Below are 13,195 nucleotides of genomic sequence, written 5' to 3'. Positions count from 1 at the left end.
TTCCCTCTATTAAAGCCTGACTGTTCTGCTTTTGTGAAAGCTTTCTTTTGAAAGCATACACACACTTCTTGTCCCATTTCCCTACATTTATTAGTAATATTCTTAAACATATTTTTATATTCTTTTACATATTCTTAGTAGTATATATATTAGTATATTCTCATACATATTATTAGTAGTATTAATATTTTATTCTTCTTATACAGCATACACACTTCTTGTCCCATTTCCCTACATTTAAACATATATTCTTCTTATACATATTCTTAGTAGTACCTTATACATATTATTAGTAGTATTAATATTTTATTAGTCATCATGAGAAGAGGGAGCAGGCGTGCTGAAAGCAGCAAGGCTCAGGCTGGCACCAGTAAGCAGGCAGGTGGCAAGAGGCAGGTGGCAGCAAGAGGCAGGTTGCAAGAGGCAGGTGGCAGCAGTGCTATTAGAGGAGGAGGAGGAGTATCTCCTTCATTATCCTTTGAGCCCATGAGCCCGCTGATGGACCTAGACGAGGTCCTCAGCACAGTGGAGGGGGAGGAGGAGGAGGCGGTGGTCCTCCAGGATGTGGGGGCTGAGGAGGAGCAGCAGCAGGCCGAGGCTCTCTCCCCAGTCTCATCCCACCCCTCTTCCGCTGCCACCCCTGTTTCTGTGGCAACACCAGAGAGTTCAGGCGGGCAATTGGTGATGTCACCACGGAAGCGAAAGACAAGCATCGTGTGGGACCACTTTGAGTTGGGAGCGGATCCCCGCTTTGCTGTCTGTCGCCACTGCAAACTCAGCCTAAGCAGGGGTTCATCTACAGGGCATTATGGAACCAGCAGCATGAAGATGCTTCTTCAGAGGAAGCACCAGTCGGTCTTGCTGGGGAAAGAGGCGGGCAAGGCGACTGGTTCCAGGGGAAAGCCGAAGGCTGCTGCTGGCACTGCCACTCTAAGCTCTCCATCTCCCATCCCCACAAGGGTTAGGCAGGCAACCCTGCAGGACATGGGGTGGGGGAAGTATGGACCCACAAGATGGCGTTTTCCAATGCCCACCCAGGGTGCTACTGTGGTGGGGCATCTGCCGGGACTGACTCCTCCCCAATACTAGATCTATGACATGTCACTCTGCCTGCCCCTCTGCTAGCCTGTCCTCCTCGGTGACCGACTCGCTGGGATGGTTTGCGTTTGCAATGCGTGACTAACTGCAGTGCTGGCTTAGAAACCAGCCATCCTGACCTCACTTCCTTGTGCCCCCAGAAATGCCCGCTGCCTGCCTGCCTGCCTGCCTGCCTGTCTGCCCGCCTCCCCCGGGGTGCTGCTGTGGTGGGGCATCTGCCAGGACTGACTCCTCGCCTGCTCTGCCTGCCTCTCTGCCCGCCTGGTGCCTGGGAGATGAGCTTTGCGGTTCGTGCCCAGCACCCTCTGGCACGCTTGCTCCCAGTCGTCCTCCTCTGTGCCCCTCAATGTGTAACTGCTGGCTTAGAAAGAAACAACCAGCCATCTTTGCCTCACTTGCTCCTTGCGCCCGCTTACGGGTTGGTTTGCTATGCGTTAGTGCTCAAGCCATCCTTGCAGCACTACAATGCATGCTGCCTGCCTGCCTGCCTGCCTGCCTGCCTTCCCTCCCTTCTCCCCTTCCCGCCTTGCAGGGATGGTGTATGTGTCTTGCTTTGACTCAGGGGAGAAGTCCTTCCTGCGCTCACTTAGACTTTATCAAGTTCAAAAATCCATTTTTCAAGTGTGGAAGAAGATTTAGGGTTATCTCATGGCATGTTGGGATTTCCTTTGAACTGGCCCCATTGAGCTGTCTGCATTGCAACTTTAAATCCCTGACATACTGGAGTGCCCGATTTTCAAAATTTCCCCTAACATCAGGGGATGATGGGATTGCCTTGAAACTTGGCATCCATGTGGACACATGGGTAAGCTGTCCTGGTGCTGAGTTTGAGGTTTCTAACGTGCAAATTGACGTAGTTGTAGAATGGGACTTGATTTGGGGTGCCAAAAATCAGGGGATGATGGGATTGCCTTGAGTCTGGGCGTCCATGTGGACAGATAGATAAGCTGTCCTGGTGCCAAGTTTGAGGTTTCTACATGCAAATTGACGGCGCTATCCCAAGGGGTGTGAATGGGGTGCCCGATTTTCAAAAATTCGCCAAAAATCAGGGGATGATGGGATTTGCTTGAAACTTGGCATCCATGTGGACACGTGGATAAGCTATCATGGTGCCAAGTTTGAGGTTTCTAACGTGCAAATTGACGGAGCTATCTAAAAGGGTGTGAATTAGGGTTATGGGTGGTGCGTTAGAGGTTAGAGCCACGCCAAAAATCAGGGGTTGATGGGACTGCCTTGAGTCTGGGCGTCCATGTGGACACATGGATAAGCTGTCCTGGTGCCGAGTTTGAGGTTTCTAACATGCAAATTGACGGAGCTATCCCAAGGGGTGTGAATGGGGTGCCCGATTTTCAAAAATTCCCCAAAAATCAGGGGATGATGGGATTGCCTTGAAACTTGGCGTCCATGTGGACACATGGATAAGCTATCATGGTGCTGAGTTTGAGGTTTCTAACGTGCAAATTGACGGAGCTATCGAAAGGGGTGTGATGGGTGGTGCATTAGAGGTTAGAGCCACGCCAAAAATCAGGGGATGATGGGATTGCCTTGAGTCTGGGCATCCATGTGGACACATGGATAAGCTTTCATGGTGCCGAGTTTGAGGTTTCTAACATGCAAATTGACAGAGCTATCCCAAGGAGTGTGAATGGGGTGCCCGATTTTCATAAATTCCCCAAAAATCAGGGGATGATGGGATTTGCTTGAAACTTGGCGTGCATGTGTATACGTCCATGAGGTGTCATGGTGCCAAACGTGAGGTTTCTAACTTGAACAGAAAAAAAGTTGTATACTTTTTTAGCTTTCAATGCAACCCTATGGGGGGAAAAAACGGAGCTCCGGATCCGGATCCGGAGCTCCGAGCGGAGCGGAGCGGAAGTGGGCGGAGCAGGGGCGGGGCGAAGTGGGCCGCTCCAAAAATGGTGGATCTCTAAGTGAAGCGGAGCGGGGGGTCCGTGCACACCCCTAGTCAATACACTCCCCTATCCTTTCGACTGTATTTGCTGGGGGGGGGGGGGGGAGTGACGGCGGCAGGCTGCTGATGCCGGTTTCGGACCTTCGCTGGTGCGGAAACTGATGGGGCCCCCTTCTTTCTGCTAATGATGCCAATGAGCAAGGTTTGCCCTTCGCCATAGACACAGGAAGACTAGACGTCCGCAGTTTGAATGCATTTTATTGAATACATGTGGTGCAAAGGACGTTGGGATGGGGGGGGGGGGAAGGCACAGGGCCGGTCATCGCCAGCAAAACTCAGAGGCGTGATGGGGGATATAGGCACAGAGTGCCCATGCAGACGGCTGTCCTCGGATCACAGTACGCCTGTCATCACCCCCGAAAGGAAATGACAGCATCCCTGCCTTGTCAATGTTGCCGCTCAACAATGCCACTCGTTCCCATCCTGCTGCCACCGCTGGCCACGCCCCCTGTGGGTCATCCCCCAATCCCAACTGGTTCCCCTGTGCCCAGCCTGAGGGGTGTGTGGCATGGAACAACAGCAGAAGCGCCACTTCAGCTGCCGCCGCCGATCTACGCGGATTCCGCTCTTTCACACTTGCGCAAATCATGCGGCGGGCGGAAAAAAACAACCCGGAAATCAGGCCGGTGTGGCTGCACAACTCGTGCTCGACCCGACAGCAGCACAACCGGAGCAAACTCCTGCAACCAGCCCCCTCCAATACCGGGATAATCCACACAAGGTGTGGACCATGAAGTGTCACACCTAAACAGGAAAATCCGGTTTCACCCCCTCTCAACCATGGAACACCCAGTAGGTCTAGCAAGGCGCTTTTTCTGTCTCAACATGGGATTGTACCATTAAAAACAAAGAGCATAACCTAGCCAAGTTAAACACGTTTAAGTCCCATTGAGGTCAGTGTGACACTGAAACAGGTGCTTAACATTCAAATTTATTTATTTATTTATTTATTTATTACATTTTTATACCGCCCAATAGCCGAAGCTCTCTGGGCGGTATAAAATCAATGGGACTTAAAAGCTGATTCATTTTAGTTGAATAAGGGTGCAATCCTATGCTTATTTAGACAGAAAAAGCCTTACAACTTCCAGCATTCCCAGCAGCTGATTGCAGCTAGTTTTTGTTCATCTCTGTCTGTGAATGGCCATATATATATATATATATATATATATATATATATATATATATGCTTCTCCAAGGCTAAGAAAATAGCTTATAAAAGCCCTGCAGTGCTTGTCATCCGACATTGCAGGTTGAGGTATTCACTAGGGGTGTGCACGGACCCCCCGCTCCGCTTCACTTGCAGATCCGCCATTTTCCGGAGCGGGTCGCTCCGCTCCGCCCCCGCTCCGCCCACTTCCGCTCCGCTCCGCTCGGAGCTCTGGATCCGGATCCGGAGCTCCGTTTTTGCCCCCCCATAGGGTTGCATTGAAAGCTAAAAAAGTAAACAACTTTTTTTCCGTTGAAGTTAGAAACCTCACGTTTGGCACCATGACACCTCATGGGCGTATACACACACACGCCAAGTTTCAAGGCAATCCCATCATCCCCTGATTTTTGGCGAATTTTTGAAAATCGGGCACCCCATTCACACCCCTTGGGATAGCTCCGTCAATTTGCATGTTAGAAACCTCAAACTCGGCACCAGGGCAGCTTATCCATGTGTCCACATGCACGCCAAGTTGCAAGCAAATCCCATCATCCCCTGATTTTTGGCGCGGCTCTACCCTCTAACGAACCACCCATAACCCTAATTCACACCCCTTTAGATAGCTCCGTCAATTTGCACGTTAGAAACCTCAAACTCAGCACCATGATAGCTTATCCACGTGTCCACATGGACGCCAAGTTTCAAGGCAATCCCATCATCCCCTGATTTTTGGGGAATTTATGAAAATCGGGCACCCCATTCACACCCCTTGGGATAGCTCCGTCAATTTGCATGTTAGAAACCTCAAACTCGGCACCATGAGAGCTTATCCATGTGTCCACATGCACGCCAAGTTGCAAGCAAATCCCATCATCCCCTGATTTTTGGCATGGCTTAACTCACCCCAAATTGTCCCATTCTACAACTACGTCAATTTGCATGTTTGAAACCCCAAAGTCGGCACCATGATAGCTTATCCACGTGTCCACATGGACGCCAAGTTTCAAGGCAATCCCATCATCCCCTGATTTTTGGGGAATTTATGAAAATCGGGCACCCCATTCACACCCCTTGGGATAGCTCCGTCAATTTGCATGTTAGAAACCTCAAACTCGGCACCATGAGAGCTTATCCATGTGTCCACATGCACGCCAAGTTGCAAGCAAATCCCATCATCCCCTGATTTTTGGCGCGGCTTAAACTTTTTAACTCACCCCAAATCAAGTCCCATTCTACAACTACGTCAATTTGCACGTTAGAAACCTATCCTTTGGTCCCATGACAGCTTACCCATGTGTCCCCATGGACACCAAGTTTCAAGGCAATCCCATCATCCCCTGATGTTAGGGGAACTTTTGAAATTTGAACACTCCAGTATGTCAGGGATTTAAAGTTGCAATTGCAGACAGCTCAATGGGGCCAGTTCCAAGGCAATCCCAACATGCCACGAGATAACCCTAAATCTTCTGGCACATTTGAAAAAGGGATTATTGAATTTGATAAAGTCTAAGTGAGCGCAGGAAGGACTTCTCCCCTTAGTCAAAGCAAGACACATACACCATCGCTGCAAGGCGGGAAGGGGAGAAGGGAGGGAAAGCAGGCAGGCAGCATGCATTGTAGTGCCGCAAGGATGGCTTGAGCACTAACGCATAGCAAACCAACCCATAAGTGGGCGCAAAGTGAGGCAAAGATGGCTGGTTATTTCTTTCTAAGCCAGCAGTTACGCCTTGAGGGGCACAGAGGAGGACGACTGGGAGCAAGCGTGCCGGAGGGTGCTGGCCACTAACCGCAAAGCCCATCTCCCAGGCACCAGGCGGGCAGAGCAGGCGAGGAGTCAGTCCTGGCAGATGCCCCACCACAGCAGCACCCCGGGGGAGGCGGGCAGACAGGCAGGCAGGCATGGGTTGGCGGGCCCAGAAAAGCTGGTACCTTGCACAAGTAAGCCATAGATCTGTGGGGGAGTCAGTCCCAGCAGATCCAGCTACCTCACAAGGATGGCTCCCAGGCAGGCGGGCAGGCGCCTCCACTGTAGTGGCTGTGCTCAACTCGGCGGGCGCACTACAAGACGAGTTGAAGTGAGAGCTCACTTCTCAGGAAACGTAGTGGCTGTGCTACGGGAGATCGGTGGACTGCTGGAGCTTAGCTTTTTCTCTGAGGGGAAGTCCATGAGTTGAAGTGACAGCTTGCTTCTCAAAGACAGGGTTACAGCGGAAGAGGGGTGGGACGAGACCGGGGAGAGAAGCTCGACCAGTGACTACTACTAATCCCCACATCCTGGAGGACCACAGCATCCCACACAAAGTGGCTGTGGTGAAGTCAATGGCTGTCATGAGTCGAAGTGAGTGCTGACTTCTCAGGAGGAAACTTAAACTGTCCCTAGTATGCACTAAGTGGCTGTGCTATGGGAGTTCGGTGGACTGTTGGAGTACCAGCCGCAATTGGGGAAGTGAATGAGTTTCAGTGAAAGGTTGCTTCTCAAAATCAGCACACAGATCAAGGACTCCATTTGATCCCTGAGCTATCTAAAGGGTGACCCGTGGACTGCTGGAGTTTTCCTCCGGTTCCCAGTGGCTGGGATGGGTCTTGGCTTCTCAAAGCCATGGCACTGCTGCATATGCAGTGCAGCTTCTCGAAAGAGAGCTGTCCCACGGAAAAACGGTGCATTACTGGAGCTTAGCTTTTTCTCAAAGGGGAAGTCAATGAGTTGAAGTGAAAGGTTGCTTCGGAAGTCTATGGCTTTCATGAGTTTCAGTGACAGCTTGCTTCTCAAAGAGGGCGTTACAGCGGAAGAGGGGTGGGACGAGACCAGGGAGAGGAGCTCGACCAGCTGCTGCGACTAATCCTCACCCACATCCTGGAGGACCACAGCATCCGCAGTAGTGGCTGTGGTGAAGTCAATGGCTGTCATGAGTTGAAGTGAGTGCTCACTTCTCAGGAGGAAACTTAAACTGTCCCTATGCACTAAGTGGCTGTGCTATGGGAGTTCGGTGGACTACTGGAGTACCAGCCGCAATTGGGGAAGTCCATGAGTTGAAGTGAGTGCTCACTTCTCATTAAACTTAAACTGTCCCTATGCATAAGTGGCTGTGCTATGGGCGTTCGGTGGACTGTTGGAGTACCAGCCGCAATTGGGGAAGTGAATGAGTTTCAGTGAAAGGTTGCTTCTCAAAATCAGCACACTGATCGGGTCACCCAGAGGACCACAGCCTGTACGTAGTGGCTGTGCTGAAGTCAATGACTTCCATGAGTTTAAGTGAAAGGTTGCTTCTCAAAGGCGAGGACTTGCCTGTTTCATTTTCGCAGCGAGACAGGCAGCTGCAGTAACACTCACAACCACACACACAAGGACAGCTTTTGCACAGAGGCTCATGAGTTCAAGTGACAGCTTACTTCTCAAAACCATACTTCGGGATCAGGGAGTACGTCTTCCACTCCCAGGGCACTCCAAAGGGCGACCCGTGGACTGCTGGACTTTACCTCCCTCAGTTGGGGAAGTGAATGATGAGTTTAAGTGAAAGCTTGCTTCTCAAAGACGGGTTACAGCAGAAGGGGAAGAGGAAGAGGATGAGACTGAGGAGAGAGAGGTTGCTTCGGAAGTCTATGGCTTTCATGAGTTTCATGAGTTGAAGTGAGTGCTCACTTCTCAGGAAAATTAAACTGTCCGTACACACTAAGTGGCTGTTCTATGGGCGATCGGTCGACTGCTGGAGTACCTCCCACACATAGGGGAAGTCCATGAGTCGAAGTGAAAGCTCACTTCTCAGATAACTTGAATTGCGAGACTGGGGAGAGACGCTCGGCCAGCTGCTGCAACTAATCCTCCTCACCCACATCCTGGTGGAACAAAGCATCCACCGAGAAGTGGCTGTGGTGAAGTCAATGGCTGTCATGAGTCGAAGTGAAAGCTCACTTCTCAGGAGGAAACTTAAACTGTCCCTATGCACTAAGTGGCTGTGATATGGGCTTTCGGTGGACTGTTGGAGTACCAGCCGCAATTGGGGAAGTCCATGAGTTGAAGTGAGTGCTCACTTCTCAGGAAAATTAAACTGTCCGTACACACAAAGTGGCTGTGGTATGGGCGATCGGTGGACACCTGGAGTACCACCCGCACATAGGGGAAGTCCATGAGTTGAAGTGACAGCTTGCTTCTCAGGAGGAAACTTAAACTGTCCCTACGCACTAAGTGGCTGTGCTATGGGCGATCGGTCGACTACTGGAGTACCACCCGCACATAGGGGAAGTCCATGAGTTGAAGTGACAGCTTGCTTCTCAAAGACAGGGTTACAGCGGAAGAGGGGTGGGACGAGACCGGGGAGAGAAGCTCGACCAGCGACTGTTACTTATCCCCACATCCTGGAGGACCACAGCATCCACAGTAGTGGCTGTGGTGAAGTCAATGGCTGTCATGAGTTGAAGTGAGTGCTCACTTCTCAGGAGGAAACTTAAACTGTCCCTGTGCAGTCAGTGGTTGGGGAGAGAGGCACGGCCAGCTGTGCCTCCACCGTAGGGGCTGTGCTCAAGTGTCTGAACTTGAAGTCGAAGTGAGAGCTCAAAATTGCTCCATATGAGACTGGGGAGAGAAGCTCGACCAGCGACTGCTACTTATCCCCACATCCTGGAGGACCACAGCATCCGCAGTAGTGGCTGTGGTGAAGTCAATGGCTGTCATGAGTTGAAGTGAGTGCTCACTTCTCAGGAGGAAACTTAAACTGTCCCTATGCAGTCAGTAGTTGGGGAGAGAGGCACGGCCAGCTGCTGCAACTAATCCTCCTCACCCACATCGTGGTGGAACAAAGTATCCACCAGGAAGTGGCTGTGGTAAAGTCAACGGCTGTCATGAGTCGAAGTGAGTGCTCACTTCTCAGGAGGAAACTTAAACTGTCCCTGTGCAGTCAGTGGTTGGGGAGAGAGGCACGGCCAGCTGTGCCTCCACCGTAGGGGCTGTGCTCAAGTGTCTGAACTTGAAGTCGAAGTGAGAGCTCAAAATTGCTCCATATGAGACTGGGGAGAGAAGCTCGACCAGCGACTGCTACTTATCCCCACATCCTGGAGGACCACAGCATCCGCAGTAGTGGCTGTGGTGAAGTCAATGGCTGTCATGAGTTGAAGTGAGTGCTCACTTCTCAGGAGGAAACTTAAACTGTCCCTATGCAGTCAGTAGTTGGGGAGAGAGGCACGGCCAGCTGCTGCAACTAATCCTCCTCACCCACATCGTGGTGGAACAAAGTATCCACCAGGAAGTGGCTGTGGTAAAGTCAACGGCTGTCATGAGTCGAAGTGAGTGCTCACTTCTCAGGAGGAAACTTAAACTGTCCCTGTGCAGTCAGTGGTTGGGGAGAGAGGCACGGCCAGCTGTGCCTCCACCGTAGGGGCTGTGCTCAAGTGTCTGAACTTGAAGTCGAAGTGAGAGCTCAAAATTGCTCCATATGAGACTGGGGAGAGAAGCTCGACCAGCGACTGCTACTTATCCCCACATCCTGGAGGACCACAGCATCCGCAGTAGTGGCTGTGGTGAAGTCAATGGCTGTCATGAGTTGAAGTGAGTGCTCACTTCTCAGGAGGAAACTTAAACTGTCCCTATGCACTAAGTGGCTGTGCTATGGGCGTTCGGTGGACTGTTGGAGTACCAGCCGCAATTGGGGAAGTGAATGAGTTTCAGTGAAAGGTTGCTTCTCAAAATCAGCACACAGATCAAGGACTCCATTTGATCCCCGAGCTATCTAAAGGGCGACCCGTGGACTGCTGGAGTGTAACCTCCCTCACCCTCAATTGGGGAAGTGAATGAGTTTCAGTGAAAGGTTGCTTCTCAAAATCAGCACACTGATGGAGTCACCCAGAGGTCCACAGCCTCTATGTAGTGGCTGTGCTGAAGTCAATGACTTCCATGAGTTCAAGTGAAAGGTTGCTTCTCAAAGGCGAGGACTCGCCTGTTTGCTTCTCAAAAAACCATACTTCTGGATCAGGGAGTACGTCTTCCACTCCCAGGGCACTCCAAAGGGCGACCCGTGGACTGCTGGAGAGAGGCAGCCTGGCTAGTGGTGGTGGTGGTGCCAGGCATTGCCTTGCCCCCTGCTTGCACCTCACCTAAACGTGCAGTCAATCATGGACAAACGGTTGTAAACCGCCCAGAGAGCTTCGGCTGTGGGGCGGTATATAAATGTAATTAAATAAATAAATAAATAAATAAATGGAGTCTTTTGGAACTGGGTGGAAAACTATCCGGATGAGTTGACTAAGCTGTACCGGACGCCACAGAAATGAAATGAACTCAAGTGCGGTGCTTTGCCCTCACAGTCAGTCACACACACGCACGGTGACAAACTCTGCCTAGTGCCTACAGAGAAAAAACCAGCCTGCCTGAACTGTAGTGTGCCTGCCAACCCAAGGAGGGGTGGAATTAAAGGGAGCCTGCCTGTCACTCCCACGAGGGCTTGAGGGTGGGGTATCCCAGCAGGGGGAGATTGCCCTTCAGAAAGACCAGCTGCTCCACCAAGTCCGGCTCCAAGCGAGAGCGGTGAGGGGTCACTATGTCGCCCGCCATAGAGAACACCCTCTCGCTTGGAACACTGGTGGGTGGGCAGCTGAGTCGATCCATGGCCACCCGCGCCAGGTCCGGCCAAATCTGAAAACGGGATGACCAGTAGGCCAGGGGGTCCATGGAGGAGTCCTCGATGGGCTCTGACAGGTAACGCTGCACGGTGGTTGCAGCGTCATCCTGGCTGGTGGCTGGGGAGGGTCTCTGCCCAAACACGGTGTGCAGAGCCTCTTCCCAATACCCCTCGCCTGTGCTGCTGCTGGGAGGGATGCACGTGAGGCTGCTGCTGGTGCTGCTGGTGCTGCTGCGGGGAGGGGTGGCCTGCTCCTCTGCCTCACTCTGCCCCACCCTCTTGGCCCATGCCGCCCGCACTTCGCCCACCAGCGTTTCCACCCAGTGCTGCCTGCTATTTGGCCCACAAAGCCCATCCTTCACACGAGGGTCGCACATGGCTGCCAACATGTGGACCCTGTCGGTTTGGATGGGCTCCAGCCTCCGCGTCACGCCGTCCCTCAGCCTAGTCACCGCTTCGCGGACCTCGGGCTCGAAGCGCCTGCCGGTGACGGGATCCCTGTACTCCAGAAAGTCGCCCATCTGTTTCTGGAGATGCCTGCATACAGGGATCACCTGGCTGAGGAGGGCAGAGCTTTTGCTCAGGGTCTCGGTGGCGTTCAGGAACGGCTTGAGGACCGCCACCAGCTGGGACATGGCGTCCCACTGCTGCTTGCCCAGGTGGTGGACGCCCATGTCCCTGACCCTGAACAAGTCGTAGATGGCACGCTGTTGCTCCACCATCCGCTCCAGCATCAGGTAGGTGGAGTTCCAGCGTGTCACCACATCCTGCACTAGCCTGTGCTGCGGGAGATTCAACTCCTCCTGCTTCTCCCGCAGCAAGCGACTGCCCTTGACGCTGTGGTGGAAATGGCCTGCCACCTTTCTGCAGCTCTCCAGGAGGTTACGGATCCCGGACAGGGGACCGAGGTTGGGCTTGCTGCTGCCCATCCCAAGGCCATCCCTCACCACCAGGTTCAAGACGTGCGCGATGCAGCGGACGCCCTCGAATCCGCCGTCGCGCACCGCCTTCACCATGTTGGCTCCCCCGTCCGTGACCATGTAACCGCGGGTGACCTTCTGCCCAGCTAGCCACCCATCCACCATGCGGTTCATGGCCTCCGTAATCTCCCCTGCCGTGTGGGACTGGTCCATCACTTGCGTGTGGAGGAGGGCCCAGCAGTAGCCCTCCTTGCCAGTCCCTGTAGTGCTGGATCCTTCCTGCCCCACGGCTGCCCACCAGTGTGCCGTCAGGGACAGGTAAGCGTGCACTCCGCCCTCGCTGGACCAAATGTCCGAGGTGAAGTGCACCATCCGTGCCTCTGCCTGGCACAGACGACCCAGCACTAACTCCCTGCAGGAACGGTACAGGGAAGGCACCACCCGCCTGCTCAGGGTGGTGCGACACGGCAGCTTGTAGTATGGCACCACAAGCGCCATCAGCCTCTTGAAGCCTGCGTTGTCGACGAGGCTGAATGGCTGGTCGTCCAACGCCACCATCTCACCGATTGACGTGGTGATCTGGGAGGGCGTTGGAAAACGCCATCTTGTGGTTCCATACTTCCCCCACCCCATTTCCGGCAGGGTTGCCTGCCTAACCCTTGTGGGGATGGGAGATGGAGAGCTGAGACTGGAAGTGCCAGCAGCAGCAGCAGCAGCAGCAGCAGCAGCCGCCTTCGGCTTTCCCCTGGAACCAGTCGCCTTGCCCGCCTCTTTCCCCAGCAAGACCGACTGGTGCTGCCTCTTAAGATGCATCTTCATGCTGCTGGTTCCATAATGCCCTGTCGATGAACCCCTGCTTAGGCTGAGTTTGCAGTGGCGACAGACAGCAAAGCGGGGATCCGCTCCCAACTCAAAGTGGTCCCACACGATGCTTGTCTTTCGTTTCCGTGGTGACACCACCAATTGCCCGCCTGAGCTCTCTGGTGTTGCCACAGAAACAGGGGTGTGGGATGAGACTGGGGAGAGAGCCTCGGCCTGCTGCTGCTCCTCCTCAGCCCCCACATCCTGGAGGCCCACCGCCTCCTCCTCCTCCTCCCCCCCCTCCACTGTGCTGAGGACCTCGTCTAGGTCCATCATCGGGCTCGTGGGCTGAAAGGAGAATGAAGGAGTTGGGGATACTCCTCCTCCTCTAATGGCACTGCTGCCACGTGCCTCTTGCAAACGGGCACTTTTCCCATTCCCACCCTCAAAAAGAGAACGCCGGGCACAAGTTGCAGAAGAGAGTGGCTCTGCCTGCTGCTTGTCCTGCTTCTGTTTTGGAGCAGTCAGCCAAGGAGTTGCCCGTTTGAGTTTCACAGGAGGAGAGGAAGCCTGCTTACTGCTGGCAGACTGAGCCTTGCTGCTTTCAGCACGCCTGCTTCCTCTTTTCATGATGACTAACAAAATA

This window comes from Elgaria multicarinata, chromosome 10 (assembly GCF_023053635.1).
Source record: "Elgaria multicarinata webbii isolate HBS135686 ecotype San Diego chromosome 10, rElgMul1.1.pri, whole genome shotgun sequence".
Lineage (NCBI taxonomy): Eukaryota > Metazoa > Chordata > Lepidosauria > Squamata > Anguidae > Elgaria > Elgaria multicarinata.
The sequence above is the reverse complement of the archived record's forward strand: the minus strand, read 5'-3'. Positions refer to the sequence as shown.